Source organism: Lissotriton helveticus, chromosome 3_1 (genome assembly GCF_964261635.1).
Source record: "Lissotriton helveticus chromosome 3_1, aLisHel1.1, whole genome shotgun sequence".
NCBI lineage: Eukaryota > Metazoa > Chordata > Amphibia > Caudata > Salamandridae > Lissotriton > Lissotriton helveticus.
In genome coordinates, this window is record NC_136061.1 from 283,110,266 (window position 1) to 283,134,760 (window position 24,495).

The following is a 24,495-nucleotide window of genomic DNA, read 5'->3' on the forward strand; positions in this document are numbered from 1 at the left end:
TGATAATTCACATACACCACACCTGATCCCCTCTCAGGGGAGGATTTAATCCTCTGGTAACCCCATTCCATTCCATTGCTTTATAGTTCAGATTTGTCTGCATGGCGCCAAGACAGGCACACTAGCCTCATGGTGCAAGGGGGCCTGCATTGTCAAAGTCAGGATGGGCAGGGTTCCAGTGCCCATGCAGGATGTGGCGTTTCAGTCCAGGTTTTTTGCTTTGGATGGTGGGACTTGTAGACCTGGTCACTAATGTTATACATAATTTAGAAAGAAGGGGACCCCTACTATTGGTGAACTCACTAAATGTAGGGAATAATGTAAACTATATTTGTAACACACTTCTTAGTGAGCTAGTTGAATGAGCCAGAACAACCTAGGAAATTAATCTGACAAGTGACTTTGAGATTCCACCAACCGCTTTGCTTACTCCAATAGCCCCGTTTACCATCACTGTCATTTGAATAACTGTTTTCTTTTTCTGTTTTTCTTTAATCTTTTTTATCTGTGTATCATTATTATTTATTTTGATTGTCGCACTATTGCCATAATTACACATGTTTGTCATTTTAAAGTAATATGTACAGATAAAATTGAAATGTGTATCAGAACATAAGAAAATGATTTAAATAAAACAAAAATATCTTGACTTAAAAAATTTAAATAGTTATTTATTGAGTTTATGCATGATCATATTTAGTCACTTGTCAGATTAATTTCCTAGGTTGTTCTGGCTCATTCAACTAGCTCACTAAGAAGTGTGTTACAAATACACTAATGTTATACATTCCATTACAAGCCCCACTATAAAAAGGTGGACCTGGACTGATGCTGCACATCACACATAGCCTGAACAAACTTGCGAGATGGACTGGGATGTGCAACATGCAAATGGTCAGTATGACCTACAGTTATGTGATGTATGAATTAACAAGTGCTAGATTCCTTCCCTTTTTTCTTGCACACAGCACAGTGCAGTGCAGGGATGTACATTGCTGCGCCTCACAGCATGACATTTCTAACCATAATGTCCCTCTTTGCCACTTACCCTGTTAATCTTCCTGGTCCTCTAACAGAGTACTGTCCTGGCACTCCTACCACCAACTCTCCTGGGATGACTGATGCCACCTACTCTTCAAGGGCGTCCAGCTCCTGCTGGGCCTCAGGTCCTCCTCTTCCAGTCCGCATGGCTGCTCTCAGGTTGTTGGCCAGTTTCTCCTTCGTCCTTCGCTTTGAATCATGCCAGCGCTTCTTGCACTCTGACACTGTCTTTTTAGCTTTCCCTACACTGTTAATCTTATCCACTATGGACTGCCAAATGGCATCTGTCTTCCCTAATGGCAATTTGGAGGTGACAAAGAGTTGAAGTTCATGCTTTGTCAACTCTGTGATTAGAATGGGATTCTCCTCCTCACTGAAATTTCTATTTTTCTTCCCCTGGGGTTCTGTCTGGACGTCCTGGCTGGTGTTGGGGTTGTTGCACAGACTGCTGCCGCCTTCTACCTGCTCCATCTCTTTCTTTTAAGGTATATATAAGACAGTTGTTTTCAAATGCATCACTTTTTAAGGTATTTTTGATGCACGACACACTCCAATGTGGTGCAAAGCTGCTTTGTGGCACATAAGTGTTGCTTTACGACCCACAAAGCAGCCTAGTGTCTCTTTGGGTGCACATGTGTCACTTTTCTCTGTGGCAGCCGTCCCACGGTTACATAATTTTTTTAACGCACCTTGGGATCTTACAGCATGGTGCACTGTACTGTAAATATGGCGTATCCATGGTCTGGGATGTTGGTGTACCATCCCCCTGGGCCAGCTGGCTCGTGGGCAACAAATTTCCCTGACCTTGTCACCCCTTTCTTGTTTAGCTCGTCCAATTTCACAATTGTAGGAGATCTTAACCTTCATTTAGAGGATTCCTCATGTACTATTAGTAATACTTTTATTTCTGATTTGGCTGCCATGAACATCTTACTTCACAATACGGGCCCGACTCACAAAGTCGGCCACCTGATTGATCCTTTTCTGTCTAATCTGCCCTTTTTAAACTGTCCGCCAGCCACTCCCCTATGCTGGACCGACCACTTTTTAGTCGGTTTCAGTCTTGAAGCTCCACGTCTCTCCCATGCGGTAAGCGACAGTGCTGCTAAACCTACAAGAAACTGGAAAAATCTGGATATTGCTAAATTTAATCTTTTTCTTTGCACTAATACCCCCATCCTCAAAAACAACTTTACCTCGGACCTTGTGGCCTTTCACGACTGGATTCAGTCTGCACTTGATACTTGTCTTCCCGTCTCAATACGGAAGTTAAATAATCACTGCCCCCCTGCTCCGTGGTTCTCCGAAGAGTTAAAAAAGGACAAAACCAAATGCAAAAACCTGGAACGTCGGTGGTGTAAGACATATGCACCTGAAGCTAAAAACACATATCTCATAATGAAAAGGGCTTCTCATTCCCACTGTAGGTCCGCTCGCGCCAAGTTTGTCTCCTCAACCATCACGCATGCTAAAAACTGTCCTAAAACTTTATTTAAGATGGTTAAAGAACTTTCCGGTTCAACAACCGTGCAGCCCTCCCGTAGTCTGAACGTGACGCAATGTGAGGATCTTGCCCAATTCTTCCTAAATAAAGTGGAAACAATCTATTCTGCTTTGGCCAACATTACCCCTTCTTTTACTCCTCTGCCCAATACGATTTTTGACCAACCTGGCCCCAGTTCAAAGGCCATATTGTTACCGCTTCAGACCATATGAACACGCTTGATACTTGACCACCCTTAGATATGGCAGCACTTACACTTTATCTTAGCAAGATTAAATCTGGATCCCCTTGCGACCTGCTACCCATTAAAGTACTTCAGCAGCTTGAACAGTCATCTCATCGATTCATCCTTGAACTCCTCAATGCTTCCTTAACAGAGTCTTTCGTCCCTTCAGACTGGAAACATGCCATGGTTGTCCCACTATTGAAAAAAGCTAACTCTGACCCCGCACTCTCCCTCCTCAAACTATCGCCCTATCTCATTGCTCCCTGTTCTTTCAAAAATCATGGAAAGACACATTAACAGCCATCTATCTAATTTCATCGAGACTAATGGGCTTCTTCACCCCTCCCAGTTCGGATTTAGAACCGGCTTTTCTACTGAATCAACACTGCTAGGTGTCACAGAAATTATGCCAGAACCTTGATGCAGGCAACACTATGGCCCTGATACTACTTGATCTAAGCGCGGCCTTTGATACGGTCTTGCATACCGTACTCTTAAAGGCCCTTCGAGCATCTGGGATCACCGGTTCGGCATTAAGTTGGCTAATTTCTTTTCTTTCTGACCGCACCTTTCAGGTTTTTTCCTCAACCTCCAAATCTAAGATCTATTCTGCACCGTACGGGGTTCCTCAGGGTTCCATTCTCAGTCTCCTGTTATTCAACATTTATGTTAAACCCCTGGCAGCCATCGTGGAAGATTCTGGGTTATCACTATTCTCCTATGCTGACGGCACCCAGATCATCTTTTCCCTTTCAGCAGGTAAATCCTTAGAGCCTTCTGCCCTCAAGACGGGCCTCAGCAAAGTCGCAGCCTGGATGCACGCCAATTTTCTAAAACTTAATGGCGATAAAACGGAGATTCTGGTTCTGGGCAGAGACAGAGATCTGTGGGGCCCCCAACATTGGCCTCCAGAAATGGGCGCACTACCGCAGCCCTCCACTCAGGTGCACAACCTTGGCTTTATCATCGACGATTCATTATCCATGCGTCACCAAGTCACCAAGGTTGCCGCCACATGCTTCACCATTCTGAAATGGTTGAGAAAGATTGTGTGGTTGCTACCTAGCCACACCCAGCGTATCGGTGTCCAGGCCCTTGTTACATCTAGGCTGGATTATGGGAACATCCTATATTTAGGTGCCAACAAAAAGCTTACGCGTAAACTGCAGCGAGTGCAAAATTCGGCAGCCAGATTACTTTGCCAAGCGTCCAGAACCGCTTCGATCACTAGCTTGCTGGGGAACCTTCACTGGCTCTCAGTGGAGAAACGGGTCACGTTCAAGGCCCTTACATATATGTTCCGTATTAAGCACGGCAGATCCCCCATCTACCTACAACACTTAGCCTGTCTTTATGTTCCCTCGCACTCCCTTCGGTCATCTACCCAAGCTAAATTCCAGGTCCCAAAGGTGAGACTCTCTCGCATGGGAGGTCGTTCTTTTTCATACTTGGGCCCTGTTCTGTGGAATGCTTTGCCTTTATCTCTCCACACGCAACCCAATCTTCTACTCTTCCGAAAGTTTCTTAAGACTTGGCTTTTCAGCAAATAGGCCTCCCCCTTCCCTCTGCTGTTCACTCAGAGCACCTGGAAACCCTTTGTGGGTAGCTGTTGCGCTGATATATAAATTTAATAATAATAATAATAATAATAATAATGGTCTATAGAACCGCTGCAGTGCAACCTTTTCTGACGCATTACTGCCTCGCTGCAGCAGGGCGTCAGTTCTCATAAATGAGGGCCCAAGTATGCCCCTCCCTTTGAGTATGAGCACAGTCCTCGCAGTGGGCTTAGAGAGACTGGCAATGGTGGCAGCTTTAGAGTACAGTGAAAGCATCAGGCCCTTTTTGCTTGTCGCCTTCAGTCGAGAGATGCCTCCTGGCCTCTCCTGTTAAAAGACCTACCTGTCCCCCCCACACCTGGATCCTTAGCTTCACCTGTATGACCCATGAATGGAGACTCCTGTTTACTCTGAATGTTTGAGGAAGGGTGACCTTGAAATGTGTGTTGTGCTTCACTATGTGGGAACAGGAATCGATCTACGAATACCTATGTGTGTGCATGCCTAACAGAATGGAGCCCGGCAGTGAGTCCGCTGAGGTTGTTTGTTGAGTGAGGGAAGACCTAGATGCAGTCCTCAGTCCCCTTTAAAGGGAGGCGGGCTCTGGTGCTATTGGGCTGGTGGTCTCCCTTTGAAGGGGAGGGTGTTTTATGGCCCAGTGCCAGGCCCGCACTCAGGAGTGTAGTGGAAAATACTTTTGTGTCCCAGGGATGGGGTCTTTGACTATCAGCTTCCTTTCAAGAACAACCTTGTGACTTGGAGCTGTCCAGGGAAGTTAGCGTTGCGAACTCTGATTGAAGGGCTACCTGGCTGTTTTCAATGAGGAAGCCAACTACAGTGGAGAGAGGCACTGGGGGCATACCCCTGTGATAGGAAGAGCAACCCAAAGAGGAGATCACAGCACAATGCCCTTCTGTCTTAGGACACGTACAGGCTAAATACTGGACGATATCTTCATCATTGCAAGGCCGCTATGGAGAATCGACCTAAAAGTAACCGTGATGAGTCCCCTCCTTCCCTGAAATTCTCAGAGTGGGTGCTGGTTGCCACACAGGGCCTTGAGCTGGCCCGATCCTCCTTCCTGACTTGGGAATGTTCGGTGTGATGGCCACTGAGGCTGGATGCTTTTGAAGCCTACAAGTATCATTCAAAGCCACACAGTAATTGCAGAGATATTTTGGCTTTAAAGCCCTGCCTCGTGGGAGCCTTTATGTACTTGCCTTGCTTGAGAGCAGCCTTTGAGGAATGAAAACATTAAGAGGGTCATGTGTATCCATCTGAGGGCCTGCCATGGTTGGATATCCCTGCAGGCCTGTTGGGAGAGCTTGAAGCTCTCAGAACAAATGCAGAAGAAGCAGTTACACAGAAGGCTGTAGAGATTGCCTTGCGGACACCATCATTTGTCATTTGTGTACCTCCTTGGTAAATGGATTGGTTTTCAAGGATAAATTCTCAAAGCTGGAATTTGTTCTGGTAAAACAACATCTTAGTTCCCCAGGTGCACAGGGAGCTTTCTTCCTGGCTACCGTGCCCAGGACCTCCATGCCCACAGCCCATCCCAAGGAGGGGAATCCACTGATGGTCGCCACAGCCTAAATGTAAATGTAAATTGATACTTGTATAGCGCACTACTCACCCGCAAGGGTCTCAAGGCGCTTATACGAATACCGCTGTGGAACCCATCCTGGCTTTCCCTGTGAGGTGTCCACTCCTGGGCACCCCCAAGGTGGAGGCCAGGCATCCTTAGCGTTGTGGGGGCCATTGTGGAGATTAAGCAAGCTATTTCCCAGAGTTGCAGAGTGGGACTCCATGATTGGAATAGGCACCGAGGCGAGAATTATCAGGTCTGTGGAATTTTGAGCCCAAGACCCGCTGAGGCGGGGAATTGAACCCTGGTCCCGGGCTAGACCTCTGCATCAGGGTCTGCCTCTCTAACCATTGAGCCACACTTCTCCACAGCCTACATAGGGCGGGTGATCTATTGTGGTGGATGAACCATCAGGTCAAACGATTCTAATAGCACAGGCTCCGCTGTCGGAAAACCTATGGTTCCCCTGTCTCTAAATGGGGTGGGAGTAGCCATGACTGTGGCAGGAGCACCGCCAATTTTCCCTCACCCAAACTCTAAATGCTGCCTAACCTTTTACGTGCCTGGTGTGCTATGAAAGCCCTGCTGCCAAAGCAAGTATGCAGTGGATGAATGGCTGTTAAGAGCCCTTTGATAAAGCCAATACCAAGTTGGTTATTGCTTTAAATAAAAACAAACTCTATGTTTGTAGAAAGAGGCCAGTTTGTTGTGAAAACTTGTTGTTAAGGGCAATAGGCATTTGCTTATTCAGCGAGAAGGTCCATAGGTAGTGATTTATGATTGTAACAACCTGTTCTCAAAGCCTAAAGGCACTTGCCTATTGATTATGAGACCTGCTTGTCACATCCAGGTGGTTGAGGTCTGCTTATTACCTGAAGCCTTTATTGTATTGCCTCTTGTTTACCTTTGTGCATGTATACTTTCATGCAAAAAGCACCTGCGATGGTGGGCTCCTAGAAGTGGCCCATTCGGACCGTCAGGAGAGCCCTTTTTAGAATCATGAATTGATTATTGGTCTTTCTCATGAAAGAAAGATCGGAGTCCAAGCAGATCTCAAGGCTTTTAGTTTTAGGTTTGGAAATGGGATCACTCTCATCTCCATGGTCCTGGGTTGTGTGCCGGATTAATAAGACCTCTATTTTTGAGCTGGTTGGGCGCAGATAGTTCTTTTTCATCCAAAGGGATAAATGTATTTCGATCAGCTGGTGATCTTGTCCCATGACTGTGGTTTGGCCCCAACTTGTGCATGTATAGCTGAGTGTGGTTGGTGTGCAGCTCAAAGTACAGCTGGTGCAGAATGACAGCCTGCACCATCAGAGGTTGGAAAACAATGGGGAAAGCAAAGAGCCTGGGATAAGCCGCAGGGGGTGCACTTTATTAATGAGGAACAAGCTCAGAATTTGGCCTGCTTGCTCTGGTGGGCATAGAATGATCTTTGCCACTGTGAGGCTAGTCCTTTTCCCCCAGCCTGGCATTGCAAGCACTGCAGCAGGATTATGTGAGCTACAGAAAGACCCAGGTGACTCATGATAGCTGGGTTGGTCCTTGGAGTGACCGAGGGCCTCACTGATGCCAGCAGGGTGGTGGCGGGGCTGGGGCATAATGTAGCCGAAGTGAAGCATGTACATCTAGTGGCTGAAATGAATTGCACAATGCGAACCAGAAAACCAGTGATGAATTCCCGGCTTCCCCACTTGACCAGATTGTGTGATCATATGCATTTGTTTTATTTAAATTGTGCTTCTTTTTCTTTATTATAACATAACATATAAGAGGACCTCAAAATACAGGACTTCTGGATGCGTGCTGTACAAAACCTTCTACTGTGTTAGGATTTAATCACTAATGACATTATTGTTAGGATGGGAGTGGGGAGCGTAAATGGTTCTAAATTCACATTAGAAAACTATCACTTTTTAAATTCTGACAGCACTGCCAAAATCGGATTTACTAAGGTGAAACGGTTCTTCAGGTTAATAAAATAAACTATATGAATTTTAGAGAGGCTGTAATATTTTTACACGTTCGCTGGCTTTAAAAACTAAGGTGTTTCTAAAGGTCAGGGGTGCAGTACATCCTAGTTACTTCCTTTCTTTAATAGCAATTAACCTTTAAATAAATGCTTGCTATTTATTTAATTTTTTTTTAAATGTTAGTATTGAGTCGAGTAAATAGCAGCCCAGTGCTGCTATTGCCCAGGGGGCCACATGTAACGATGAGGAGGGCCGCATGCTGCCCCCGGGCCGCACTTTGAGTATCACTGCTCAATATGGTCCTGGAACTCATCTGTGACTTAGAATGTACTTATAATGTATGGCTGGGGATACTTTATCCTATGTATTATTAAAATAAGAATCATATAATTTAGCACACTGTGGGTGGATTGGGCACTAAAAAGGTGGAGCAACTTTTATTGAGACCAATACTTATTTAGCTGACTAGGGGGCATCAACCAACGGTGGAATCCAGTCAAATGATAAGACAAGGTACAGCTTCTACTACAGGAAAGTGAAAACCTGAAAAAACACATCCTTAAAGGCACAGCCATATGGCATGGTTTGTAGTCTTTGCCTGCCCTGTTTAAAGGGGTAAATTATACTTTTCTCAGCGATTAATTTGAGTTTTATCATTGAAGAGAGAACTCTAAATCCAAGAGTGCACAAAGGTGAAGTAGGTGGTGTCTATAAAAAAAATTAATGTTTAAACAAAAAATGGTGATTCTCGGGTGAGAGGCGCCATCAACTAGAGGGAACAGCGAGATTGACCATGGTAGCGATAGCGTGAAAGAAGTGAGGCTCACACTCAGTGAGAAAGAATGTAGGCCAAAGTGTTAGTCTCAGACCAATAGAATGAAACTGTTCTCCAATGTACCTGATGCCCATTCAGAAACACAACGTCCCAATGTGTGACACTCACGCCAGATGAGTGACATTGTGATCTTAAGTGTGTGAAACTGTGCTACATGCTGCAAGTCTCACACCCAAGGAAGGAGGCTGTGCTGCAAGATGAGAGACTTGTAACCAATGAGGAAGACAGATTCAAGACGTGAATCTCATAGTCATTCAGTGAACTCTGTTCAAAAGTGCGAGACTCACAACAAATGAGTGACATTCTGATCTAAAGTGTGTAATACACACTCGATAACTATATAATTGAACCTGTTGAGTGACAGTGAGGTCTAAGGTGTGCAACTTACCCAAAGAGTTGTATACGCGTGAGGCTCACACCCACTGAGTGACACTGTGCACGAAAGAGTGAGACTTGTGCCCTTTGAGTGACCCCAACTGTGTCCCATAACATGAGGCTTACACCAAGCAAGTTGAAAGGCTGTAAAAAGGCTGTAAAAAGGCTGTAAAATTCCCATCGAATGAGTACCTGTTCACTGGTGTACAAGCATCATAAAGAGTGAGACTGCACTCCTGGCCTCCAGACTAGCGCCTAATTAGTAAAACTGTGCTTCAAGCTGTAAAATTCTCATTACATGAGTAACTGTGCACTGCGTACCAGCATCCCACAGAGTGAGACCGCTCTAATGCTTGAGAGAATTCAACTATGCCTCAAGGCGTGAGGCAAGCACCCACACGGTGAGACTGCACTCCAAACCTCCAGACTAGCGCCTAATGAGTAAAACTGTGCTTCAAGCTGTAAAATTCTCATTAAATGAGTAACTGTGCACTGTGTACCAGCATCCCACAGAGTGAGACTGCTCTAATGCTTGAGAGAATTAAACTCTGCCTCAAGGCGTGAGGCAAGCACCCACACGGTGAGACTGCACTCCAAACCTCCAGACTAGCGCCTAATGAGTAAAACTGTGCTTCAAGATGTAAAATTCCCATTGAATGAGTAACTGTGCACTGTGTACCAGCATCCCACAGAATGAGACCGCTCTAATGCTTGAGAGAATTAAACTCTGCATCGAGGCGTGAGGCAAACACCCACACGGTGAGACTGCAGTCCTCGCCTCCAGACTAGTGCCTAATGAGTAAAACTGCTTCAAGCTGTAAAAATTCCCATTGAATGAGTAACTGTGCACTGTGTACCAGCATCCCATAGAGTGAGACCGCTTTAATGCTTGAGAGAATTAAACTCTGCCTCGAGGCGTGAGGCAAACACCCACACGGTGAGACTGCACTCGATGCCTCTAGACTAGCACCTAATGAGTAAAAGTGTGCTTCAAGTTGTAAAGTTCTCATTGAATGAGTAACTGTGCACTGTGTACCAGCATCCCACAGAGTGAGACCACTTTAATGCTTGAGAGAATTAAACTCTGCCTCAAGGCGTGAGGCAAACACCCACACGGTGAGACTGCACTCTAAGCCTTCAGACTAGCGCCTAATGAGTTAAACTGCTTCAAGCTGTAAAATTCCCATTTAATGAGTAACTGTGCACCAGCATCCCACAGAGTGAGACCGCTCTAATGCTTGAGAGAATTAAACTCTGCCTCGAGGCGTGAGGCAAACACCCACACGGTGAGACTGCACTCGAAGCCTCCAGACTAGCGCCTAATGAGTAAAAGTGTGCTTCAAGTTGTAAAATTCCCATTGAAGAGTAACTGTGCACTGTGTACCAGAATCCCACAGAGTGTGACCGCTCTAATGCTTGAGAGAATTAAACTCTGCCTCGAGGAGTGAGGCAAACACCCACACAGTGAGACTGCAGTTCTGGCCTCCAGACTAGCGCCTAACCACTGAGCTTCAAGCTGTAAAATTCCCATTGAATGAGTAACTGTGCACTGTGTAACAGCATCCCACAGAGGGAGACTGCTCTAATGCTTGAGAGAATTAAACTCTGCCTCAAGGCGTGAGGCAAACACCCACACGGTGAGACTGCACTCCAAGCCTCCAGACTAGCGCCTAATGAGTTGTAAAATATAAAACAACAAATATGAACATTGCCGGTGCCATCTTGCTTAGCGAAGGCCTCTGCGAGCGCGTAAGCAGCAACCATTTTAGATATCGCAGCCATTTCATTCACTGCTAGTCACCTATGATTCACCCTGACCTCGTAATCATCCCCAGCACCCTGACTAAGCATGACCAAACATGCTGGGGTTATAAAACCTTGTCCTCGTGACAAAGCCCCGGAGCCACTTCCCGCCCTAAACCCATTTGTCCTTTCATCCTCTGCACATGAGCAAGGCCTTCTGATAACCTCCCTGACCGCACCTGGCTGCTCAATCCGGTCTCAGGCACTAACCGACCCCTGCAGACATAGTTTATTGCCCCCACACGGCAGGACTTGTAGCACTAACAAAGAAGTCTGATTCAATCAATAGCACGAACCCTCAGATCTGACCAATCCCACACACTTTTAGATCCTGTCGGAATGTCCAGCTGCAAGATAGCAATCATCTGTTAGATTTGGGAGGGGGGGACGACAGCTGCTGGGTCTGTGTGGAAACCTGCTGGAGGCAGGAATTCCAAGGATGTTTGACCACCAATAAACTAACTGAAATGTGTATAAAAGACTGAGCTGCGGAGAAGTTGTTAGAGCACCTCCTGACGAAAGCCCCGGTGTCTGAAGCGATGTGTTCTCCTCTAGAGAAATAAACCTGTTCTTCGCCTTCCAATTGCCAGCGCCTGCCTCGTTATTTGATCACTAAATCTTAAGGTGATTTAGAGGTGGTTTGCACCAAGCGGCATCAAAAGTCTTGGGAGTCTCGCTGCTTTTCATCAATTGGCGCACCAACGTGGGGCCCATCAGCGACACCTGGTCTGGTGAGAGAGGTCCTAACGACGGAGTGAACATCTAAACGATTGGAGTGCACCTGCCTGAAAGAGACCCTCGTCTGGCTGCCGATCAACTGAACTTCACTGGTTCCGAACGGACCGCTCTCGAGTGACCTGCGGTCCTGACTGGGACCTTACCGGAACGCCGCATTTTTTTGGAGTGAGAGGACAAACGGGTGCTGGAAGGGGACGACGTAGAAACTGTCCGGGTAAGGTCATGATATAAGACAAAACTGATTGTCTGATTGTATTGAAATTGTTTGCTCGAATACTAGTATTCCGTTCTTTGAAGTTATTGGTAGTAATTGAGGTATTCCCTGCTTGCAAACAAGCGTAGAATAGGAATATTCCCTCTTTGCAGGCAGCGAAGGACAGGTAGTGCGGACCTTTGTCCACGACCTATTGAGATATTTATTTTGACCGCTTGTACGTCATGCATGTCTTCTCAAAATTGTTTGATTGTTTTGGACCGGATCGTTTGTTAGAGGTCAGTCATCCAGCACCGCCGGAAGGCACCCCTAACAAGGACACGTATGTCAAATATGGAGTAGGCATCGTTGCTTACAGCCAACTATGGCACAAATATACTAGAAAGGACCGGGTAAATCAGTGGCCACTGATGGGATCTTTCGATCTCGCTAAAAGAGAAATCTTAGAAATAGCACTCTTTAAAAAGAAAATTACGCCAGCCATGCTCGACAACTTCGGCGAAAAGAAGCAAAAGTTCCACGCCGTTTTCCACCCCCAATCAGCCGGCCTGATAGAGAGACACAATGCTACACTAAAACTGAAGCTAGCAAAAATAGTCGCCACAACTGGGTTGAAATGGCCAGACGCTCTCCCACTGGCATTGCTATCAATGCGCTCCACCCCAACAAAACACCGACTAACCCCGTATGAAGTGGTCTTTGGCAGACCCATGAACATTTGGGCGGCACCAAAGCCAACTTCCATCCACGATGTCCCAGACACACTAATGTACCTGTACAAGTTAACGAGCGAACTAACTCTTATCCACCAACAGGTGCTGCATGCCATTCCAGACGTATCCAGGGGCCCAGGACATGATATCCAGCCTGGGGACTTCGTGCTGATTCGAAACTTCCAGAGGTCGAAGAGTCTAGAACCCAGGTGGACGGGCCCCTGGCAAGTCCTAATTACCACCCGAACTGCCCTTCGAGTGGAAGGAAAGAAGAACTGGGTGCATGCGCACCACTGCAAGAAGATACCTCCAACACTGACGGCCCCCGGAGAAGTGGACAGCCAAGAAGAGCTCCTGACCAAAGACCGACCAGCCCTGAGTTGCTATCCACAAACAGAGACACTTGAATTGGCAGAGTCTCCCGACCCCACGGTACCATCCAAGGAGGGGTACAATTTGAGGTCGACGAAAGGAGAGTGCTCCGACAAGCAGACCACTAACTGAGTCAAAAAGTCTCAGATCGGTAGCTAACACCTCAAGACTACCGGGAGATACACTAGACGAAAGTATGTGGTCCTGCCAGTCGTCGAGTCTCTTTAAGGTGATGGAAGATCCCGGACGACCGAAGAGCCACTGCGACGACTCCAAACTTGCCAAACTGCACAGTGCAAAGACAATAACTCTTGTGGCAGCACCTCTCACCTGCCTCTTGCTGATTGTTGCCATCTGGTACCTTGAAGAAAATGCTCCCGCTTACAGGACAATGTCACCCACCATGCAACCCACCACCAAGAAAGAACACTACCTGGTGTCACTGTTGCCGCGCCTCTGAGAACGGCGTAAAGAATTCTGGAACAATTCCTTTGTACAATTATTGCACCAGCACAATGTTGCCGCAAATGCCACAAACTGTTGGATCTATGGGTTGCTACCTCATGCCATTCAACATTCCATTCCTTTCATCCCTTCACCCTGCTCTGTTCATGGATCCTGCCTTGCCTGGTTAATGCTCCTGCAAGAGAGCTATAAAGACAATGCCTCGTCCGATGGGACCATCAAACAGTTTTACAATGAGTTCTGGTTGAATAAAACGGGGAGAACCTCTGCTCCCTTCTGCCCTCTGACTTCGAATGCAACCTTTCCTATGAACATTACCGCCAAAGAAAGAATTGAAATGCAGGTGTACCAAAACCCAGCCAGACCTACCTTTTCCTATCTGAAGAAACGAACTGCCGCAACACTGACAGTGGCCCTATCTGTGGTGAACATCTCAGGCCTTGTCTGCATTGAAGGCCACAGAACTAAGATCGTAGGTCACAGCTCTTGCCAGATAACGAAGACTCTGAACACTGCCGACCCCCCTTCATTTGTTGCATGTCCCAACATGTACTTTATCTGTGGTACCAAAGCCTACACCTGGCTCCCAAAAGGCAGGGGGGGCACTTGCTACATTGCCTTTGTTCTGCCGCCAACCTACACAGCATCTGCAATCCATCACAGAGAAAGGCAGTCCAAAGATACAGAACAAGCAGACTCCGCCGCATCACAGTTCCTTGATGCAGCAAAAGGACTCGTCCTGCTCTGGGGCCCGATGGCAAACAGCCGAGCCATCCAACACCTATCACTAGCAGTAGAAACAGCCTTGAACGTCACAGCTGGCATCCTCACCAACAACACAGCTGAGCTTCAGGCGGTCCGCTTGGTAGCTTTGCAGAACCGTCTTGTCTAGACATGGTACTGGCAGACCGTGGAGGAGCATGCCGCATCATCGGTGCCAGCTGCTGCACTTTCGTCCCTGACAGCTCGCCTTCAGTCTACAAAGCAATTGAACATCTCCACAGGCTGGCATCCGAGATCCATCAAGAACCAGAGACTTGGACACTGGGAACCTGGTTTTGGGGCACATTAAAGGAATGGGGTTGGAAGTTATTGATGGTCCTCTTGGTTCCGATCTTAGTAATATGTGGCTGCTGTTTGGGGATACACTGTATACCACCCTTGTGCTCTCTTTGTTTGAACTCTTTGCACCCTAAGACTTTGGACACTCGATTCGAAAACATGAAAGCAATGTATGACAGAGAGGTACAGGACATTATGGACATTGACGTGACCTGACAAGCTGGCTAGGATATGTTCAAAGGGGCGACTGTAAAATATAAAGCAACAAATATGAACATTGCCGGTGCCATCTTGCTTAGCGAAGGCCTCTGCGAGCGCGTAAGCAGCAACCATTTTAGATATCGCAGCCATTTCATTCACTGCTAGTCACCTATGATTCACCCTGACCTCGTAATCATCCCCAGCACCCTGACTAAGCATTACCAAACATACTGGGTTTATAAAACCTTGTCCTCGTGACAAAGCCCCGGAGCCACTTCCCGCCCTAAAGCCAGTTGTCCTTTCATCCTTCTGATAACCTCCCTGACCGCACCTGGCTGCTCAATCCAGTCTCAGGAACTAACCGACCCCTGCAGACATACTTTATTGCCCACACACGGCAGGACTTGTAGCACTAACAAAGAAGTCTGATTTAATCAATAGCACAAACCCTCAGATCTGACCGATCCCACACACTTTTAGATCCTGTGGGAATGTCCAGCTGCAAGATAGCAATCATCTGTTAGATTTGGGAGGGGGGACGACGACAGCTGCTGGGTCTGTGTGGGAACTTGCTGGAGGCAGGAATTCCAAGGATGTTTGACCACCAATAAACTAACTGAAATGTGTATAAAAGACTGAGCAGCGGAGAAGTTGTTAGAGCACCTCCTGACGATAGCCCCGGTGGCCGAAGCGATGTGTTCTCCTCTAGAGAAACAAACCTGTTCTTCGCCTTCCAATTGCCAGCGCCTGCCTCGTTATTTGATCGCTAAATCTTAAGGTGAATTAGAGGTGGTTTGCACCAAGCGGCATCGAAAGTCTTGGGAGTCTCGCTGCTTTTCATCAGAGTGAAACTGCTTCAAGCTGTAAAATTCCCATTGAATGAGTAACTGTGCACTGTGTACCAGCATCCAACAGAGTTAGACCGCTCTAATGTTTGAGAGAATTAAACTGTGCCTCGAGGAGTGAGGCAAACACCCACACGGTGAGACTGCAGTCCTGGCCTCCAGCCTAGAGCCTAACCACTGTGCTTCAAGCTGTAAAAGTCACATTGAATAAGTAACTGTGCACTGTGTAACAGCATCCCACAGAGGGAGACCGCTCTAATGCTTGAGAGAATTAAACTCTGCCTCAAGGAGTGAGGCAAACACGCACACTGTGAGACTGCACTCCAAGCCTCCAGATTAGCGCCTAATGAGTGAAAGTGCTTCATGCTGTAAAATTCCCATTGCATGAGTAACTGTACACTGTGTACCAGCATCCCACGGAGGGAGATTGCACTGTTTTCCTCCAGACTAGCGCCTAATGAGTAACACTGTGCTTCAAGCTGTAAAATTCCCATTGAATGAGTAACTGTGCACTGTGTACCAGCATCCCACAGAGTGAGACTGCTCTAATGCTTAAGAGAATTAAACTCTGCCTCAAGGCGTGAGGCAAACACCCACACGGTGAGACTGCACTCCAAGCCTTCATACTAGCGCCTAATGAGTAAAACTGTGCTTCAAGATGTACAATTCCCATTGAATGAGTAACTGTGCACTGTTTACCAGCATCCCACAGAGTGAGACCGCTCTAATGCTTGAGAGAATTAAACTCTGCCTCGAGGCGTGAGGCAAACACCCACACGGTGAGACTGCACTCCAAGCTTCCAGACTAGCGCCTAATGAGTAAAACTGTGCTTCAAGTTCTATAATTCCCATTGAATGAGTAACTGTACACTGTGTACCAGCATCCCACATAGTGAGACCGCTCTAATGCTTGAGAGAGTTCAACTCTGCCTCGAGGCGTGAGGCAAGCACCCACACGGTGAGACTGCAGTCCTGGCCTCCAGACTAGCGCCTAATGAGTAATACTGTGCTTCAGACTGTAAAATTCCCATTGAATGAGTAACTGTGCACAGTGTACCAGCATCCCACAGAGTGAGCCTGATCTAATGCTTGAGATAATTAAACTCTGCCTCAAGGCGTGAGGCAAACACCCACACGGTGAGACTGCACTCTAAGCCTTCAGACTAGCGCCTAATGAGTAAAACTGCTTCAAGCTGTAAAATTCCCCTTTAATGAGTAACTGTGCACTGTGTACCAGCATCCCACAGAGTGAGTCCGCTCTAATGCCTTGAGAGAATTAAACTCTGCCTCGAGGCGTGAGGCAAACACCCACACGGTGATTCTGCACTGCAAGCCTTCATACTAGCGCCTAATGAGTAAAACTGCTTCAAGCTGTAAAATTCCCATTGAATGAGTAACTACACTGTGTACCAGCATCCCACAGAGTGAGACCGCTCTAATGCTTGAGAGAATTAAACTCTGCCTAGAGGCATGAGGCAAGCACCCAGACGGTGAGACTGCACTCGAAGCCTCCAGACTAGCGCCTAATGAGTGAAACTGTACTTCAAGCTGTAAAACTCCCATTGAATGAGTAACGATGCACTGTGTACCAGCATCCCACAGAGGGAGACCGCTCTTATGCTTGAGAGAATTAAACTCTGCCTCAAGGCGTGAGGCAAACACCCACACGGTGAGACTGCAGTCCTGGCCTCCAGACTAGCGCCTAATGAGTAACACTGTGCTTCAAGCTGTAAAAGTCCCATTGAATGAGTAACTGTACACTGTGTACCAGTATCCCACAGAGTGAGGCCGCATTAATGCTTGAGAGAATTAAACTCTGCCTCGAGGCGTGAGGCAAACACCCACACGGTGAGACTGCAGTCCTGGCCTCCAGACTAGCGCCTAATGGGTAAAACTGCTTCAAGCTGTAAAATTCCCATAGAATGAGTAACTGTACACTGTGTACCAGCATCCCACAGAGTGAGACTGCTCTAATGCTTAAGAGAATTAAACTCTGCCTCAAGGCGTGAGGCAAACACCCACACGGTGAGACTGCACTCCAAGCCTTCATACTAGCGCCTAATGAGTAAAACTGTGCTTCAAGCTGTAAAAGTCCCATTGAATGAGTAACTGTGCACTGTGTACCAGCATCCCACAGAGTGAGACTGCTCTAATGCTTAAGAGAATTAAACTCTGCCTCAAGGCGTGAGGCAAACACCCACACGGTGAGACTGCACTCCAAGCCTTCATACTAGCGCCTAATGAGTAAAACTGTGCTTCAAGATGTACAATTCCCATTGAATGAGTAACTGTGCACTGTTTACCAGCATCCCACAGAGTGAGACCGCTCTAATGCTTGAGAGAATTAAACTCTGCCTCGAGGCGTGAGGCAAACACCCACACGGTGAGACTGCACTCCAAGCTTCCAGACTAGCGCCTAATGAGTAAAACTGTGCTTCAAGTTCTATAATTCCCATTGAATGAGTAACTGTACACTGTGTACCAGCATCCCACATAGTGAGACCGCTCTAATGCTTGAGAGAATTCAACTCTGCCTCGAGGCGTGAGGCAAGCACCCACACGGTGAGACTGCAGTCCTGGCCTCCAGACTAGCGCCTAATGAGTAATACTGTGCTTCAGACTGTAAAATTCCCATTGAATGAGTAACTGTGCACAGTGTACCAGCATCCCACAGAGTGAGCCTGATCTAATGCTTGAGATAATTAAACTCTGCCTCAAGGCGTGAGGCAAACACCCACACGGTGAGACTGCACTCTAAGCCTTCAGACTAGCGCCTAATGAGTAAAACTGCTTCAAGCTGTAAAATTCCCCTTTAATGAGTAACTGTGCACTGTGTACCAGCATCCCACAGAGTGAGACCGCTCTAATGCCTTGAGAGAATTAAACTCTGCCTCGAGGCGTGAGGCAAACACCCACACGGTGATTCTGCACTCCAAGCCTTCATACTAGCGCCTAATGAGTAAAACTGCTTCAAGCTGTAAAATTCCCATTGAATGAGTAACTACACTGTGTACCAGCATCCCACAGAGTGAGACCGCTCTAATGCTTGAGAGAATTAAACTCTGCCTAGAGGCATGAGGCAAGCACCCAGACGGTGAGACTGCACTCGAAGCCTCCAGACTAGCGCCTAATGAGTGAAACTGTACTTCAAGCTGTAAAACTCCCATTGAATGAGTAACGATGCACTGTGTACCAGCATCCCACAGAGGGAGACCGCTCTTATGCTTGAGAGAATTAAACTCTGCCTCAAGGCGTGAGGCAAACACCCACATGAGTGAGACTGCACTCCAAGCCTTCATACTAGCGCCTAATGAGTAACACTGTGCTTCAAGCTGTAAAATTCCCATTGAATGAATAACTGTACACTGTGTACCAGCATCCCACATAGTGAGACCGCTCTAATGCTTGAGAGAATTAAACTCTGCCTCAAGGCGTGAGGCAAACACCCACACGGTGAGACTGCACTCTTGGCCTCCAGACTAGCGCCTAATGAGTGAAACTGCTTCAAGCTGTAAAATTCCCATTGAATGAGTAACTGTACACTGTGTACCAGTATCCCACAGAGTGAGGCCGCATTAATGCTTGAGAGAATTAAACTCTGCCTCGAGGCGTGAGGCAAACACCCACACGGTGAGACTGCAGTCCTGGCCTCCAGACTAGCGCCTAATGAGTAAAACTGCTTCAAGCTGTAAAATTCCCATAGAATGAGTAACTGTGTACCAGCATCCCACAGACTGAGACCGCTCTAATGGTTGAGAGAATTAAACTCTGCCTCAAGGCGTGAGGCAAGCACCCACACGGTGAGACTGCACTCCAAGCCTCCAGACTAGCGCCTAATGAGTAACACTGTGCTTCAAGCTGTAAAAGTCCCATTGAATGAGTAACTGTGCACTGTGTACCAGCATCCCACAGAGTGAGACCGCTCTAAAGCTTGAGAGAATTCAACTCTGCCTCGAGGCGTGAGGCAAACACCCACACGGTGAGACTGCAGTCCTGGCCTCCAGACTAGCACCTATTGAGTAATACTGTGCTTCAAGTTGTAAAATTCCCATTGAATGAGTAGCTGTGCACCAGCATCTCACAGAGTGAGATCGCTCTAATGCTTGAGAGAATTAAACTCTGCCTCAAGGCGTGAGGAAAACGCCCACATGGTGAGACTGCACTCCAAGCCTCCAGACTAGCGCCTAATGAATAAAACTGCTTCAAGCTGTAAAATTCCCATTGAATGAGTAACTGTACACTGTGTACCAGCATCCCACATAGTGAGACCGCTCTAATGCTTGAGAGAATTAAACTCTGCCTCAAGGCGTGAGGCAAACACCCACACGGTGAGACTGCACTCCAAGCCTCCAGACTAGCGCCTAATGAGTAATACTGTGCTTCAAGCTGTAAAATTCCCAATGAATGAGTAACTGTGCACCAGCAGCCCACATAGTGAGACCGCTCTAATGCTTGAGAGAATTGAGAGATACTGGCAGCAGAGTCTCAATCGAAGGAAATTTTTTCTTCCGTTCACGAATTGGCATCATCTAACAGAACCACGGCCTCCATTCCCCCCTCCCAGACCCTCTGTGACTCGCTCAACGAGTTTTTTATTGATAAAGTTGCTAAAATCAAACTCAACATTCCCCTGCCCTCCCATACATTTGTCAATCCTTCCCCACCTCCAACGGCCCTTAAACTGACCACTTTTCCGTTGTTAACCAACGACACTCTTCCCCCGCTGCTCTGTCGGGTAAAATCAGGCTCTCCTCTGGATTTCGCTCCTGCTCACATCCTTAGGAAAATCTACCTAGCCTGCCCCAACCTGCCCTTGATCCTTCTCAATGACTCGCTCAAACACGCCACGGTTCCCAGCTTTCATAAATCTGCGGTTGTCATTCCTATTATAAAAAAATCAGACGCCGACCCATCTTCCCCTTCCAATTACCGTCCCATCTCCCTCCTGCCATATTTGGCAAAAGTTCTTGAAACTCACATTACGACTACCCTGAGCGCTCACGTAGAGGCCAATCATTGCCTCTCCCCCTATCAAGCCGGTTTCCGTCCCCTGCACTCTACCGAGAAGGTGGTGATATCAGTAATGGACACGCTGCGTGAAGGTATTGACATCAACCTTCCGCAAGCTCTGATACTCCTGGATCTGTCCGCCGCTTTTGACACGGTGGACCACTCTATCCTCCTCAGCCGTGTCAGGGCGGCGGGCATAGAGGGCCTGGCCTTCTCGTGGCTCGAGTCCTTCCTAGTTGGGAGAGCTCAAGCGGTCCATTTGGCTGGTTTCGCCGCGGCCTCCTGTAAGGTAGAGTGCGGAGTCCCCCAAGGATCATCGCTTTCCCCTCTTTTATTTAATTTATACATTTACCCCCTCATTTTTATGTTACAGCAGCTGGAGGTCACGGTATTCAATTACGCCAATGACCTCCAGCTAATCTTTAACCTTTCCCACTCACCTTCATCTGCCCTAAACGTCCAGACAGTCATGAAGCCCATTCAGGACTGGATGAACTGCAACCACCTCAAACTCAACCCAGACAAGACCGAGTTGGTCTTGACCGGAGGTGGTTGCAGTCCGTGGTCCCCTTCTTTCTGGCCCCCGTCCCTTGGTCCCTCTCCACTCCCGGTATCCAAAGTTAAAACTCTGGGGATTTTCTTAAACTCTCAACTCTCTGTCCATTCACAAGTAGGCTCTGTGGTCTCTTCTTGTTTTTTCTCTCTACGAATAATCAGGAAAGTCTCTTGTTTCTTTCTCCCTTCTGCTCTAAAAATTATCGTGCTGGCTATGGTATTATCCCGTATCGATTATGGTAACATAGTCTATAATGGGGCCCCTGCCTATGCGATCCGCCACCTGCAGCTGGTGCAGAATCAGGCCGCTCGCCTAATTTATGGTTTACCAAAATTCCATCGGGCCACCCCATTGCTGAAAGCACTGCACTGGCTGCCGGTGAAAGAGCGCGCCCTCTTCAAACTTGGCTGCCTCACCTTTCAGGCAAGATCGGGTACTGCCCCCGAGTTCATTTGCTCTGTCATCAACCCGTATCTCCCAGGTAGAGAACTCCGCTCCTCACACATGGCCCTCCTAGCTACTCCTCGGTTCAAAAAACTGAGGGCGGGTGGAGCAAAGTTCGCTGTCCTTGCTCCAGCTTTCTGGAACTCCCTCCCCATTGCCCTTCGAACATCTTCCTCCTACCTTCAGTTCCGGAAGGACCTTAAAACCTTCCTATTTTCGCAAGTCCATACTGCCTAAACTCCTCCCACCTGCTGTTGTCCAATGCATTACACATAGCGCTATGAAACCGCTGGGTAAAAGCGCGCTGAACAAATATTTTTAAATTCAAATTCAAATTCAAATTAAACTCTGCCTCAAGGCGTGAGGCAAACACCCACACGGTGAGACTGCACTCCAAGCCTCCAGACTAGCGCCTAATGAGTAATACTGTGCTTCAGACTGTAAAATTCCCATTGAATGAGTAACTGTACACTGTGTACCAGCATCCCACATAGTGAGACCGCTCTAATGCTTGAGAGAATTAAACGCTGCATTGAGGCGTGAGGCAAATACCCTCACGGTGAGACTGCACTCCTGGCCTCCAGACTAGCGCCTAATGAGTAAAACTGCCTCAAGCTGTAAAATTCCCATTGAATAAGTAACTGTGCACTGTGTACCAGCATCCCACAGAGGGAGACCGCTCTAATGCTTGAGAGAATTAAACTCTGCCTCAAGGCGTGAGGCAAGCACCCACACGGTAAGACTGCACTCCAAGCCTCCAGACTAGCGCCTAATGAGTAAAACTGCTTCGAACTGTAAAATTCCCATTGAATGAGTAACTGTACACTGTGTACCAGCATCCCACATAGTGAGACCGCTCTAATGCTTGAGAGAATTAAACTCTGCCTCAAGGCGTGAGGCAAACACCCACACGGTGAGACTGCACTCCAAGCCTCCAGACTAGCGCCTAATGAGTAATACTGTGCTTCAAGCTGTAAAATTCCCATTGAATGAGTAACTGTGCACCAGCAGCCCACATAGTGAGACCGCTCTAATGCTTGAGAGAATTGAACTCTGCCTCAAGGCGTGAGGCAAACACCCACACGGTGAGACTGCACTCCAAGCCTCCAGACTAGCGCCTATTGAGTAATACTGTGCTTCAAGCTGTAAAATTCCCATTGAATGAGTAACTGTACACTGTGTACCAGCATCCCACATAGTGAGACCGCTCTAATGCTTGAGAGAATTAATCTCTGCCTCAAGGCGTGAGGCAAACACCCACACGGTGAGACTGCACTCCAAGCCTTCAGACTAGCGCCTAATGAGTAATACTGTGCTTCAGGCTGTAAAATTCCCATTGAATGAGTAACTGTACACTGTGTACCAGCATCCCACATAGTGAGATCGCTCTAATGCTTGAGAGAATTAAACTCTGCCTCAAGGCGTGAGGCAAACACCCACAAGGTGAGACTGCACTCCAAGCCTCCAGACTAGCGCCTAATGAGTAATACTGTGCTTCAGGCTGTAAAATTCCCATTGAATGAGTAACTGTACACTGTGTACCAGCATCCCACATAGTGAGACCGCTCTAATGCTTGAGAGAATTAAACTCTGCCTCAAGGCGTGAGGTAAGCACCCACACGGTGAGACTGCACTCCAAGCCTCCAGACTAGCGCCTAATGAGTAATACTGCTTCAAGCTGTAAAATTCCCATTGAATGAGTAACTGTGCACCAGCATTCCACAGACTGAGACCGCTCTAATGCTTGAGAGAATTAAACTCTGCCTCAAGGCGTGAGGCAAGCACCCACACGGTGAGACTGCACTCCAAGCCTCCAGACTAGCGCCTAATGAGTAACACTGTGCTTTAAGCTGTAAAAGTCCCATTGAATGAGTAACTGTGCACCAGCATCCCACATAGTGAGACCGCTCTAATGCTTGAGCGAATTAAACTCTGCCTCAAGGCGTGAGGCAAACACCCACACGGTGAGACTGCACTCCAAGCCTCCAGACTAGCGCCTAATGAGTAATACTGTGCTTCAAGCTGTAAAACTCCCATTGAATGAGTAACTGTGCACCAGCAGCCCACATAGTGAGACCGCTCTAATGCTTGAGAGAATTCAACTCTGCCTCAAGGCGTGAGGCAAACACCCACACGGTGAGACTGCACTCCAAGCCTTCAGACTAGCGCCTAATGAGTAATACTGTGCTCCAGGCTGTAAAATTCCCATTGAATGAGTAACTGTACACTGTGTACCAGCATCCCTCATAGTGAGACCGCTCTAATGCTTGAGAGAATTAAACTCTGCCTCAAGGCGTGAGGTAAGCACCCACACGGTGAGACTGCACTCCAAGCCTCCAGACTAGCGCCTAATGAGTAATACTGTGCTTCAGGCTGTAAAATTCCCATTGAATGAGTAACTGTACACTGTGTACCAGCATCCCACATAGTGAGACCGCTCTAATGCTTGAGAGAATTAATCTCTGCCTCAAGGCGTGAGGCAAACACCCACACGGTGAGACTGCACTCCAAGCCTTCAGACTAGCGCCTAATGAATAATACTGTGCTTCAAGCTGTAAAATTCCCATTGAATGAGTAACTGTGCACTGTGTACCAGCATCCCACAGAGGGAGACCGCTCTAATGCTTGAGAGAATTAAACTCTGCCTCAAGGCGTGAGGCAAGCACCCACACGGTAAGACTGCACTCCAAGCCTCCAGACTAGCGCCTAATGAGTAAAACTGCTTCAAGCTGTAAAATTCCCATTGAATGAGACACTGTACACTGTGTACCAGCATCCCACATAGTGAGACCGCTCTAATGCTTGAGAGAATTAAACTCTGCCTCAAGGCGTGAGGCAAACACCCACACGGTAAGACTGCACTCCAAGCCTCCAGACTAGCGCCTAATGAGTAAAACTGCTTCAAACTGTAAAATTCCCATTGAATGAGTAACTGTGCACCAGCAGCCCACATAGTGAGACCGCTCTAATG